This window comes from Gopherus flavomarginatus, chromosome 6, assembly GCF_025201925.1.
Source record: "Gopherus flavomarginatus isolate rGopFla2 chromosome 6, rGopFla2.mat.asm, whole genome shotgun sequence".
NCBI lineage: Eukaryota > Metazoa > Chordata > Testudines > Testudinidae > Gopherus > Gopherus flavomarginatus.
This window is the reverse complement of record NC_066622.1, coordinates 20,726,300-20,740,609: the sequence shown is the minus strand read 5'-3', so window position 1 is coordinate 20,740,609 and position 14,310 is coordinate 20,726,300. Positions and strand designations below refer to the sequence as shown.

At 43.3% G+C, this 14,310-nt stretch overlaps 1 protein-coding gene across 9 annotated transcripts in view; it reads left to right on the top strand.

Annotated features, from left to right (window-relative positions):
• The first annotated feature begins 6,910 nt into the window (after window positions 1–6,910).
• SLC6A6 (solute carrier family 6 member 6) overlaps window positions 6,911–14,310 on the top strand; it is a 70,188-nt gene continuing 62,788 nt past the window's right edge. For 3 of the 9 annotated variants that reach the window (XM_050958378.1, XM_050958379.1, XM_050958373.1), the window contains exons 1-3: window positions 6,975–7,147; window positions 11,515–11,560; window positions 12,758–12,793. The gene's annotated coding sequence lies outside the window, so the exon portion shown is untranslated. Of the gene's footprint in view, window positions 7,148–11,514; window positions 11,561–12,757; window positions 12,794–14,310 lie in introns of all 9 variants that reach the window. The other 6 variants (XM_050958374.1, XM_050958375.1, XM_050958376.1 and 3 more) reach the window with 3 other exon arrangements.

Genomic DNA, 14,310 nt, shown 5'->3' with positions numbered 1-14,310 from the left:
AAAAAATAGATTGAATACCAGGAAAAAACTTTCCAATAGTGAAATCTTTCAGGCTTTTAAAAAGTCTACTAAAAGCAGGACAAGAGCTCTATTAATTTTGAGTCAGGAAGGCATTTAAAATGTTAAATATTAGGGACTATGTTAGAAGCAACAATCCTGGCCAGTCAGAGAGCCATGTGACTAGAGAGATACTAGAGCAGAGGTGGGCAAACTACAGCCCATGGGCCGGATCCAGCCTGCAAGCCATTTTAAGCTAGCCAACAAGCCGCATCATGCAGCTTGGCCCCATTCTGGCGCTCCACTCAGAGAGCTGGGTCGATGGCTGGACCAGTGGCTCGACCCCACTCTTACCAGGGTGCGGGTTTGGGGGCCAGACCACACGGTTCAGCCCTGCTCTGGTGCTCCGGCCAGGACGCAGGGTCGGGGCCGCACCACGCGGTTCCTGGAAGCTGTGGCATGGCCCTGGTCCAGCTCCTATGGGCTCCAATAAGAGCTGCAGGGCCAGTGCCTGTGGATGGGACGGTGTGCAGAGCTGCCTGGTCGTGCCACCATGTAGGAGCCAGAGAAGGGACATGCCACTGCTTCTGGGAGCCGCTTGAGGTAAGCGCCGCTCAGAGAATGCATCCCCTGAGCCTCTCCCCATGCCCCAAACCCTGTCCCAGCCCTGATCCCCCTCCTGCTCTCCAAACCCCTCGATCCCAGCCCAGAGCACCTTCCTGCACCCCAAACTCCTCATTCCCAGCTCCACCCCAGACCCTGCACTACCAGCCAGAACCTGCCCCCCCTTCCCGCACCCCTGCCCCAGCCCTGATCCCGCTCCCACCCTCTGAACTCCTTGGTCCCAGCCCAGAGCACCCTCCTACAACCCAAATCCTCATCCCCAGCCCAACCCCAGAGCCTGCACCCTCAACCAGAGCCCTCACCCCCTTCTGCATCCCAACCCCAATCTTGTGAGCATTCATGGCCCGCCATATAATTTTTAGTTCCCAATGTAGCCCTCGAGCAAAAAAGTTTGCCCACCCCTGTGTCAGAGGACTATAAGAGAGCTTCGGAGGTCTTTTCTTTCTTATGCCTATGACTTTTTCTTTCCCAAATTTGAGTGCATTATCCTGTCCTATCATGTGAGTCATTTGATAACCCTGAGGGAATGGCTGAATTGCTTCCACAGCAAGAATATTTTTTTGTGATGCCAATGCCATAACCTTTATTCATGGCAAACAAAGTACCAATGGCAAAAGCAGGATGGAGACACCTCAAAAAATTAATGTAAACAACTACAAAGCCATGGCTGTTCGAGTCAAAAGCCAATTCACACCAGGTAGGAATTTGAGCAGTGGACGTTGCTAACATAGCAAATACGCTACCTTACATTTTGTTAGGCTAATTGCATACCTCTAAATGCATGATCTAATAAAAATTGCCAAATTTAATTTCGAGTTAGGGAAAAAAAAGAACTAGAAAACGAAAGGAAAAGAAAAAGCAATAACAGCTTATAAAAAGGGCTTTGTAGAAACATTCCCACTACAGGTGCATTCTCATGTTTAAAAAGAGGCTAGAGATATTTTTGGTTTACGTGAAAATAAAAAACAGTTGCTCTATGAGAAAAGCTTCCACTTTGTTGTGGAAACAAACTCTCTCACTGCACCTTGACATCTCAGCCTGGGGCAAGTTTGGAAAACAAGCACACTTTTGCTCTTTGCAAAATTCTGTAATGTTAGTAGCAAACAGCTCTGATGGTGGTGCAAATGGCAGAAATCTGATTTGGATTCAAATCTGTGCACTGTGCACTACTGCGTAGAGTGACCAGACAGCAAGTGGGAAAAATCAGGACAGGGGTGGGGACTAATAGGAGCCTATATAAGAAAAAGGACCAAAAATTGGGACCGTCCCTATAAAATCAGGACATCTGGTCACCCTACTACTGGGGAAACACAAGTAGTTTTGCATCCCTTAAGTGATGTGAAATTCATTAAATAAAGACTGAGGATGAAATCCTGGTCCCACTTACATCAGTGAGAGTGTTGCCATGGACTTCAATGGGGCCTGGATCTTGCTCCAAATTTAAACCTGAGATGCTGTGTAGGGGGAGTGTCCCAGAGCCCATGCGGTAGCTCAAGCTGAATGTCTACCACAAGCCCAAGTCAGCTGTGCCACGGGTTTTTTATCATAGTGTAGACATACCCTAACAGCTACTGGATGAAGAACATCCAAGGGATCACTATTATAACCATCCTATTCTATTTAGAGCTACTTAGTAATTTATGAGTCAACAGTGTGATACTGTTGCAAAAAAAGCAAACGTGATTGTGGGATGCATTAACAGGTGTGTTGTAAACAAGACACGAGAAGTATCAAAGGGGTAGCCGTGTTAGTCTGGATCTGTAAATGCAGCAAAGAGTCCTGTGGCACCTTATAGACTAACAGACGTTTTGGAGCATGAGCTTTCGTGGGTGAATACCCACTTCGTCAGATGCATGTAGTGGAAATTTCCAGGGGCAGGTATATATATATGCAGGCAAGCTAGAGATAATGAGGTAGTTCAATCAGGGAGGATGAGGCCCTGTTCTAGCAGTTGAGGTGTGAAAACCAAGGGAGGAGAAACTGGTTTTGTAATTGGCAAGCCATTCACAATCTTTGTTTAATCCTGAGCTGATGGTGTCAAATTTGCAGATGAACTGAAGCTCAGCAGTTTCTCTTTGAAGTCTGGTCCTGAAGTTTTTTTTGCTGCAGGATGGCCACCTTAAGGTCTGCTATAGTGTGGCCAGGGAGGTTGAAGTGTTCTCCTACAGGTTTTTGTATATTGCCATTTCTAATATCTGAGTTGTGTCCATTTATCCTTTTTCGTAGCGACTGTCCAGTTTGGCTGATGTACATAGCAGAGGGGCATTGCTGGCATATGATAGCGTATATTACATTGGTGGAGGTGCAGGTGAATGAACTGGTGATGGTGTGGCTGATCTGGTTAGGTCCTGTGATGGTGTCGCTGGTGTAGATATGTGGGCAGACTTGGCATCGAGGTTTATTGCATGGATTGGTTCCTGAGCTAGAGTTACTATGGTGCAGTGTGCAGTTACTGGTGAGAATATGTTTCAGGTTGGCAGGTTGTCTGTGGGCAAGGACTGGCCTGCCACCCAAGGCCTGTGAAAGTGTGGGATCATTGTCCAGGATGGGTTGTAGATCCCTGATGATGCATTGGAGAGGCTTTAGCTGGGGACTGTATGTGATGGCCAGTGGAGTCCTGTTGGTTTCTTTCTTGGGTTTGTCTTGCAGTAGGAGGCTTCTGGGTACACATCTGGCTCTGTTGATCTGTTTCCTTATTTCCTCGTGCGGGTATTGTAGTTTTGAAAATGCTTGGTGGAGATTTTGTAGGTGTTGGTCTCTGTCTGAGGGGTTAGAGCAGATGCGGTTGTACCTCAGTGCTTGGCTGTAGACAATGGATTGTGTGATGTGCCCGGGGTGGAAGCTGGAGGCATGAAGGTAGGCATAGCGGTCCGTAGGTTTTCGGTATAGGGTGGTGGTAATGTGACCATCACTTATTTGCACTGTGGTGTCTAGGAAGTGGACCTCCTGTGTAGACTGGTCCAGGCTGAGGTTGATGGTGGGGTGGAAGCTGTTGAACACGAGAAGTCATTCTTCCGCTTTACTCTGCGCTGGTCAGGCCTCAGCTAGAGTATTGTGTCCAGTTCTGGGCACCGCATTTCAAGAAAGATGTGGAGAAATTGGAGAGGGCCAAGAGAAGAGCAACAAGAATGATTAAAGGTCTTGAGAACATGACCTATGAAGGAAGGCTGAAGGAATTGGGTTTGTTTAGTTTGGAAAAGAGAAGACTGAGAGGGGACATGATAGCAGTTTTCAGGTATCTAAAAGGGTGTCATCAGGAGGAGGGAGAAAACTTGTTCACCTAGCCTCCAATGATAGAACAAGAAGCAATGGGCTTAAACTGCAGCAAGGGAGATTTAGGTTGGACATTAGGAAAAAGTTTCTAACTGTCAGGGTAGTTAAACACTGGAATAGATTGCCTAGGGAAGTTGTGGAATCTCCATCTCTGGAGATATTTAAGAGTAGGTTAGATAAATGTCTATTAGGGATGGTCTAGACAATATTTGGTCCTGCCATGAGGGCAGGGGACTGGACTCGATGACCTCTCGAGGTCCCTTCCAGTCCTAGAGTCTATGAATCTATGAATCTCTACTTTGCTCATCACCATAGTACCTGAGGGCCTGCTGCACCAGATTATGCATGGTCAGTGGTTTGTGGAGTATAGCAAGTCCTGCAAAGCCCGTCTGCATACTTCCCCTAACAGAGCCACTGCAGGACTTCAGTGGTGTAGAGAGGGATTTACATGGGCCATTTACCAAGGTGAATATTACCCTTAATCCTGCAGTTTTTTCACATGCAAAACTCCCCCCTCCCCCCAGCTTTAACTGCTGTTCATTGTGTGAAATAATGACACCAGAATTAGGCCCATCAAGATTACATTATTTTGTATAGCAAATGCCTACAGAAACTCTTGGCCTTTTCAGTCTTGTCTCTTGTCTATTAATAGTACTCTTAGACCTAGTTGGAAAATGCGATTCATATGATAAAAGAGGAATTTAAGAATATATCAAATACTGGGAAGGAACTGACATTCCGAGTATTGTTATGAACACAGAAGTGGCACTAAAGTTATGTTCCATTTGATCTGATTTGATTTAGTTAAAAAAAACCCTAAAACAAAAACAATACATGTATTGCTGATCTTGCAGCGCCACTGAAGTAAATTGGGACTTTTATGTCAGCACCACAGGATTCAGCTGAGGGCTATTGTGTGGTAGCTACCTAAAACTAGTGGAAAATTCCTTAAAATCGATATTAAAAAAATGTAGCATGAAGTGAGTTGATTTAGTAAATACTTTAACAACTAGAGTTTTCTGGGAAAGCCATGTAATTGTTTTTACCTGCGCCACATAAAATAAATGATGATTTGATTGTTAGCGTATAGCAAGCGTTCAGGAATGTACTGAAGGAACAACTCTTTTTTTGGCAGGGGAATGGTCAAAGGAAACAAATATTTTCTGTCTTCAATTGCTTTGATTCCGTGAAAAATGAGCAATACCACAACACTGAGCCCGTAGAACACTGTTGCGAAAGACGACAGCAAGCCACTCGTCATTTCGATGAGTAACAACAATAGCACACTTGGTTATTTTAACGTAAGGAAAAAGGATTTTCTTTCTTTCTCTTTTTGTACAACAGTGGGTCTATTCTCCCTCAAATATCCACGCATATTTATCATTAACCTGTAATCATGAAAGGGAAACATCAGCTTTAAAAATTACATTCTTTTCTGAATTTTCTAAAAGATCTGCTCTAGGACTTATTTTGAGGAAGCGCTACTACAGCCCGTGTTAGCCAGTTCAGACTCAATGATCACAGTTGTCCTTTATGGCCTTAGAATCTAGAAATATACAAAATTCAGTGTAAAAAAGTCTACTGAAGAGAAGCCCCTAATGGCCAGGCAGTTTCAAATCCAACTGACTACTGTACTTTCCAACAGTAGAAAATGTACTGTATTTATTTTGTACATTGTGCGTGCTTGAGCGCTAGATGTTTGGAATTATCTCTGGGAGGCCCAAGCCACAAAGCCTTGGTCTGGTCTCCTGAGTTCTTGTCTTGTGTCCTACCTGCTTGTCCACACGCCCTCTTCATTTATGGTTGTTAGATGTGTAACCTTCTTTGAAATCCCACAAAACTAAGGAGTGTTCAGGTGTGAGATTTTAGTTTGGAGACTACATAGATAGATCCCAGAGGTCTGTAAACATCCCTAAAACCTGAGTCTCAACCAAGCTGAATGCAGCCAGAATTTCAGTGGCAATCATCAACCTGGGAGTAAGTTAGGGTTGCGGGTTGTAGGTGCGTGTTGAGGATGTAGGGGAAGGGTAGAGCTTGATTGTGTTCCAATTATTGTTGCCCTGGTTTCAGTACAGCCTGATACTTGGTAACAGAGAAGGGAACTCTTTGTAGGGAAAAAAAAAAAAAAGGCTCCCCAGCCAAACCTCCACAGCCTGCAGCATGAGTGTGGGAAGGTGGTGATGACCCACAGCAACTGAGAACTGCAAACAGAGAGCGAGTTGTTATATCTTTCACACGAGACATCCAACCACCTAAAAGCCATGCAGGGAAAGAAGGTTTGCGGCTAGGGCACAACAAATTTGGATTAAATCTCAGGAAAAACTCCCTTTCAGAACAGTAGGACAATGGAACAGACGGCCTAGGAGGGGGGTTGGGGGAAGCTCCTTCACTGGAGGGTTTCAAAAGGAGGCTGGAGCCATCTGCCTTGAATGGTTTAGGCACAACAAATCCTGCCTATCTTGGCAGGGGGTTCGACTAGCTGACCCTTGTGGTCCCTTCTGACCCTGTGGGTGTAGGATTCTAGGAGCCCCCCAGTGCCTGGATGGAGACAGGGCCTGGCACCTAGGATAACTGGGGGGGGTGGGGAAGGCTTGGATTAGAGATACAGCGTGACTCCACTTGTCACTGCAACTAAACGCCTCCAACGCGGATCGGGGCACTTGGCGCCGCTGTTCGTGCCGCGCCGTTCTCAGTTACACCCCTGTCAATCCGGAGTGACTCCAGCGGGGGCGGGGTGATGCGCTGAAGGGGGGGGGGGCTGCAGCCTGCTGGGGGAGAAAAAAGGGGGGGGGGCGGGCTGCCCCAGCAGCGGGGAAAGCTTCCACTTTCCCTTTCGCCGAGCTCAGCTGCTGGCCTCGTGTCCGCCCTCAGCCTCCCTGCAGCAGCAGCTGTCCGCCCCCCCCCCCCCGCGCCTGCCCCCGGCCCTGCTGCCCCTCCCCGGAGCTGAGCAGGCTGCCTGCCAGCCCAGGCTCCCGGGTTGCGTGTCTGAAGCGTGGCCCCTCCTTCCCCCCACCCCTTCCTCTAGCACCCCCGCCCCTCCACCAAAGAAGAGGCTGAGCCGGTGTTTTTCCACTCAGCAGGATGGGTGATGCTCAACGCTCCCTCATTAGACAACAGAGAGGAGAGGTCAGGAAGAAAGCGCTTATAAATCACCCCTGCCTCCCTCGCAGCCCGGCTAGTCGGGCGCTCCCTTGCCCCAGGACACCGCGGACGGCCGCCTAGAGCCCTGGCCAGCTACCTGAGCCCGCAGCAGGTAAGAGCCCCTGTCTTGTCCGCCAGCCGGGGAGGAAGCCTCGAGCTCTGGGCGCTCGGAGGCAGACGGGAAAGGAACAAAGAAGGAGCTGTCGGGAGGCAGCGAGGTTTTTGCCTTTGCCGACGGAAGGAAGGAAGATCTGCCAGGCAGGAGAGGGGACGAGGGAGGACTAATTTGCTGCTTTTCTCTTGTTCCTACACGACGATGGCAAAGAAAGGACCCTGCGGAGGGACAGGGGGGCATCGCCTTGGTTGATCAATGCTGCAAATGTCTCAGCTATGCTCAGGGTCTCTTTCCCTCCTGCCCCCACCCCCCGCCCGCCCCATATTTTTGCAGGGTTTTGCCGTATCCTGTGCTAGATAGATTACAACGTGCTGTTGCTTTGCATCGCGCAGGCCACTAGCGCCGCTTCTTTCTTTTCAAGTGCCTTAAAAAAACAACACATCTACCTATATTTAATTGCTATCTAGGCTACCGTGCGGTTTCTCGAGCAGCTATTTCCATCTTGCCCTCCATACATGCTCCACCACCTTGTGTTAACTTTTTTCAGATACCAGTTTGCAGTGTGAAATTAACCACTTGCTTGGCAGCTCTCCAACTGTTAAAAGTACATTTGTTCTTTCCCCCCCTGCTGTTTCCTCCAGTGAAAAATGCAACATATTTTTGAAGTCTATATGCAAACCTCCAGTCAGGTCCAATTGAAAGACCAATACAGCCAGTAGTGCTGCAGCTGCTGCTGCTACTAATGGGTCTGACTAGGGTCTGACATTCTTTTCTTCATAGGCAGTTAAAGTTTCCATAAGTGTCATAACTTAGTTGGTCAAGATTCTGATTTCATTTATCTTGGTGTCAAAAAAGTAAATCTGTATTCACATCAGTGTGAAATGGATCAGAATTTGGCCCAGTGAGTTTAAGGTGATGAATATTCAGTGGTGTATGATAATATAACAAAAGACAGACTTTGGAGACAGCTTTAAGTTTCCATATATGAAGATAAGGGGTGTGTGTGTGGGAGTTAATTTGCATTCACACAGAAGATAAAACATGCATAAAAAGATGGAGCATTCAGAATATATTAACTTATTTATGCTTCCTCATTTTTGAGAGGTGAAAAATATATTTTTCTTTGAGAATTACTTTTTTCCTTCCAAGTGACAAAATTCTTACACTTATATAAGTTCTGAAATCTTGTTTCTTCTCTTTATTATTAGTTTTTAAATGACAAATGAAAACAGAGTGGGAAAAGAGAAGTTCAGAACCAAGTTTGAAGAAACACGACCACACACGTATGAAAGATTTTTATGTTTCAGGACAGTTCATGCCAAGGTGTAGAGAGGCTTTTTTTTTGGTTAGTTCCCATTTTTTAACCGTATTGGGAAAGGCATTAAGAAAATGTGCCAAGAAGAACTGGTTGTGTTTATAGTGCTATTTTGGTAACCACTGTATCTTTTTGCTTATACGTCAAAATGTTTCAAGTGTTGGACCAACAAAAAGTGGAGTCGTATTGTTCAGGAGACATGGAGTTAGTTGTAATTTGGTACTTGGATGACAATTGCTACCAGTTTAGATTCTATGGCTTTAGCACTGTAAGGAAATCAACCCAATAAAACTTGGTGTTATGGAATGTTGAGGAGAGACACTTTGGGCAAAACTTTTACGATTTTGGCATATGGATTTGTTACTTCTAGATTTGAATTCAAGCAGAATTGACCAACTCTTTTTGGCCCTGTTTATCTCCAAAGAAATATTATGGAAAGATTTTCCCCGGGGGATGTTGGTGGAAGATCATTTCCTTTTACAGAAGTGTACAGTATGGGCATGGCGAGAGAGAGAGATATTTTAGTTTTTGCAAGGGATAGCTACCGCACTGATAATGCCATTTGCCTCCAATATCAGGGCGCAAGTTGAGGGTGAATTATATGTGTCTGGAGGGAGGGTACCTTTAGTAAACAAGGGTGAGTAAATGTTAGCTAGGGCCTGTGAAACATTCAGAGATAGCCCCTCTCTCACGTCAGTCTTTATCTATCTTTTTGTTCACACCCCCCATCCTCCTCTCCTCTTGTCTCTCCGTTTCACCTTTTCCATCTTCACTACTCTCTTCATCTTTCCCATTCCCTTCCACCTTCTCTCTCTTATGGTTCATATTCTCTTTAGGCTGCAGCCAGTAGGGGGTGACATAGTTTCTCAGTCTCTTCGCAGGCAGATGGAACTATGACACTCCAGCCATTTGAGGGCAGGAAATGGAGGACAGGCAAACTTAATGTGCTATATGAGTGATACCCAGACCGAAGCTTCTGAGTTGAAAGTGGCTCTTTAATGTGTTTCCTGTGGCTCTGATTTAATTATTAACCAAACTAAGTTATTAACCAGTCAGGATGTTTTTACTGTGTTTTACTGTGTTATTACTGGTTGTAGTTGATAAAATAGTAATAATTATATATATATATAATTCTCAGAGCAAAATGACTGGCCTATAAATTCATATTTAAACAGTAGGACAGGGGAAATATTTAGTGTATATATATATTTCCCCATCATACTGTTTAAATATGAATATATAGCACTATAGTAAATTAAACAATGAATTCACATTACTGTGGCTCTTTTGAGTAATGTTGATCGCTAATTTGGGTACTGAACCACTGAGTCTGAGTATCTCTGTACTATAATATAGATGGGGAGAGAATGGAAAGGCAAGGGAATTCCTTTTTAATTTTTAAATTTCTGTTGTTTTCCATTTACCAACCTGCATTTTCCAGTGTCAGACAACTGGCTTCAAAATCCTCTAGCTACCTGCTGCTTAACTGCGTGCAGTGCTATGGTACTATATAAAGAGCAGTAAACCCCAGCCAGCATAAAGCAATCTGGAGGCATTAAGGAGATGGACAGATGGGTGGAAGTGCTTGTCTAAAGATACCCTTCTTTGGTTTTAGGGATATCATGCCAGATTCTGGTGTAAACCTGGAATAATTCTGCAGATGTTAATGTACACTAATGTAATAGAAGACAGAATTTGGCCCTTCAATTTTAGTTGGCAGTCATTAGTTTATGTATTTTTATTTTTTTTCAAGGTTTGAGATTATTTTTTTAAATGGCACAATGTATGAGCTGAGGTAAGAATGGATCTCCAGGATGTTTGAAATCATGTATGAACAAGAGGTGAGCACTGCTGTGGAACAATACAAAGAAACCTTAGACTAGTTTACTGTTTGTGCATGATGTTTGAGAAGTCCTGCCTGCCAGAATTTGATTGCTTCTGTAGGATTCTTCATAGTGACTTGTTTTACAGCTAAAACTAGGGAGAATTTCAAGGATTAATTCCCTAATTTGTAATCTGAATACCAAGCAGCCTAGTGATTTGCACTTAAAGCCTCCTTTCCACTTGGGAATGCTTTGCCAAAGAGGCTTTTAACTGAGCAAGTCCTGCGGATTAGAGCCCAGTTAGAAAACCCGATATAGTGCTTTGAAGCGATACTCCCTCATAGCCTAATTGTTTTGTGCTGTGTGTGCTTTCCATAGCAAGGAGGTGTTCCATTCTGTCTTTCTAACTTTGGCTGTTCCCACTTGGCTCTGCATTGAAAGTGTAATCTGCATTTTGCACCCAAGTGCACCAGCAGAGCCAACTGAGGGTATAGATTGTGTGGCAGAGAAGTGTAAACCGTAAAGGAAAACTAAACCATCATTGCACAGAGAACTGAATTTAGGGTAAACCAAAGTCTTTTCACTTTACTGAACATTCTGAATTTTCAATTTAGTACAATGGCAGAACTGTTTAAACCTCAAACAATCACATTTTATTTCATTAAGCTTTCCCTTCTCGGAGCATAACAATATAATCTTTCAATCTTCCAAATCTTTATTTTCCTATAGATTATTTGCTCTGCAGTGTCATTACATGTACCATAGCGGAAGCACTTTGGGGAGAAAAGCTTAATTGTTTTCTTATTCTATTGGATCTGACAATATCTTATTTAAAGAAATGAGTGCTGTAAAGGCAATCACTATCTGATGAGATTTACTGATAGAAAATTGTGCTTACAGAATGCAGGTTAGGGTCAGTTCTATTGCTAAAGCTCTTTCTGTCCATTGCAGATAATAATGCTGTCAACCCTAGTATTGCTTTGGAAAGCCCTTTGTTTCCAATATTAAAAAAAACCTACAGTATTCTGCAGTAATAGTGGGTTCAGAACACTGGATCTTTTGTCTGAGGTCTGTAGTATATTTTTAAAAAATGAGGCAAACAACATAGTCAACATCATTTAATTTTTAATTTTAGATATATAAAAATAATTAGTCCCTGAGCCTTCTCCTGTGTCTGTGATTTCCCCAAGAGCACTAAAACACCCTTTGTCTGTTTCTGCTAACAGGGTGGAGTTGGTGAAATGAAAAATTGGTAGCACAGTATAGCACCAGGTACTGCATTTAGTCAGTGCAAGCTCCTCATCCCACCCCTCTGCCAATGTTCCCCAGTTCTCATCTCCAGCACCTCGTTATTCCATTGCTGTCGCTTCCTTCCCAGTCTGCCAGCACACCTCAATCCTGACCTAACACACCTGAACCAATACCAAACAGGGGCTCTGTTCAGCTGTGCCATACTCTGTAGTGTTTTTATAATGTAGAGAAATGACTCCATAAAGATGTTTTTGCCTTCTTAAGAGCACTTTAGTTCAGTTTGAAACATGCAACAACTACAGATGAATGTGCAAGTTGGAGGAGTTACAGCTTTTTAAAAGTAATACCTTATCTGATTCATCACCCTAATCAATTGTAGATGCTTTAAAATTGCAGTTTTGAATAGATTACAATGGGAGATTAGTGATCAAAAAGGTCAAATGCACTAACCTGCATTTATGCTACAGGATGGCTTTTAAAAAGTAATCCTGTAGTCCCATCGTTTAAGCATTCCATACAGCAAATTCCCACTTAACTCCATTAGCACTTGGTATAGTACACTTATAGGAATCATCCCCAATGGTTTGGAAGGAAAGTCAGAGTATGAAGTTTCATTTCTATGTTCATTGAATTTCCCCCCAAAAATGTATGGTGGGATAGGTTAAGCTAGAGCCTCTGCTAGTGTAAATCACTTTAACCCCACTGATTGAGTTGAGTTATACCTGCTGAGGATCTGACGCAAAGCATTTTTATCTGTTCAGAGAATGTAAATGCTAAGCTCTGGCCATTACTACATTGCTAAACTTATACCGTGGTTGACATTGGTGTAAAATACTCCAGCAGAAGTTTGGAAGTAGAGGTGCAGTAAAGTTATCCATTACCTTATTTCCAAATTTAAGTATGGTGGTTGCCATTGGAGGGCCAACATTTACCTATATTATTTTACCTCAGGATCTGAGCTTCCAAGAATAAAAAGAGAGGAGCAATAGCAGTTGGCTTCTTCTATTGTGACCACTGTATTCATGTGGTTTTTGTCTTTCTGAGGGACTGTATGTACACCAGCAAAACGGAGATCAGAACGAAATGTATCTTAGTATCCTGATGGACTTTCCCCCTGTTTTTTATTTTATTTGTGTTATTTTATGTCTGTTTATTTATTTGCTTTCTGTTTTTTTTCTTTTTCTTTTTCGCCCCCCTCCCTAACCCCACCCCAAACAGGAAGAGAAAATCCATTCAGGAGAGACTCTTCTTCATGTAAGTGTTATTTATGCTCATTTATGAAATTACAAAAGGATTATAAAAATGATTAGAATGTTCCAATAGTGAACGCTTACCATCTGCTCATAGAAACCACTGAATAAAGAGCATGTAAAAATAAACTGCAGTTACACAATAGCAATACTCAATACCCGCTATCTCAAATCTATATATGCAGTTCTATTGTGTATATCATGGTAGTACCTAGGCACCATTACAAAGTATTTTACAGTATTGGTGGGCACACCCCTCCTGTGATGTAGGGATGTAGTAACGTCTCACTTTATATATGAGTGGCAACAGATGCATAGAGGTCGAGGGTCTCTACTAAAGCTCATTGAACTTGATGGAAAAACTTCCGTTGACTTCAGTGGGCTTTGGATCAAGCCCTAAGTGGCTTGGCCAAGGTCAAAGAGGGAGTCAATGTCAGAGCTCAGCTTAGAACTCAGGGGTCCTAACTCCCAGTCCTATGCTAAAAATAAGCTTCTCTCTCTTGGATTCTTCTACAAAATCCAAGTTGTGTCAGTAAAGTTGTTTTTGTTTATTTATGTGTGTGGCCTTTTGTAGCATACAGATATTTCAGGCCTTTTTTACAACCCATGGGCCCTCTAAAATGAGAGTAAATAATATCAGCCATCGATGAATATTGTTGCAAATTTTTTGTGAATACATTTGCCTCCAGAATAAATGCTCAGTCTACATCAGGCTGATGAATCTTGTACAGGACTCTCCATAGAGTATGTAAAGCTACACATCATGGAGCTCAACAGTTTTACACATCGCCTAGCAACTTGCTTTGCTTGCAGATCTCTGATTTTAAAACTTTTAAGTGGTCAAGTAAGTTCTGCTCCAGAATCTCTTTCTAGTAAGTAAAGTCAAGAAAATGTTTCAAGAAGCAGCATAGATAGATTAAGACTATTATTGCCTGAGTGCAAAATGAGCCTTAATGAGGAAAATGACTGCATTAATTGCAATGCAGGACCTGCTTTGTATAACTTTGAAGCACGCCCTGTATCAAGTGGCGTGGCAAGTCATGAGCATTCACATCAAGCTGACTTCTCATAAATCAACATTTTTTTTCAGAAAATAACATACGTCTCTGAATTATGGCACTAGATTAGACTCAGATAGCAACTCCTGGTTAATATGTAGCAAAATGCTGTGTGGTGACAAATGGGTTTTTTTTGTGTTATTGGCCTGGAATGTTAGTTCCGCTTTCAGATAAAAGGAGCTTGCGCAATGCACCCTTGTAGACCATTATTTCCCTGGCTAGTGTGGTAGTTATGTAGTCAACTGTGTTCAGCTGTTTCTCTCTTACACTACCCTTTATTGTGCATTTCTGTAAGAGGAGGGCTTAGGTGTAGGCAGAGATTGCAGCCTCTTTGAACCTAGCAAGACACAACTATGTGGTCCCATTGCTAGTCAAAAATCTATTGAAAACTCGCTCAATTCCGGCTATATTTCTGGCAGAAATGTTATAAGAATTTTATTTTGTATCTTTGAATCATGAACAT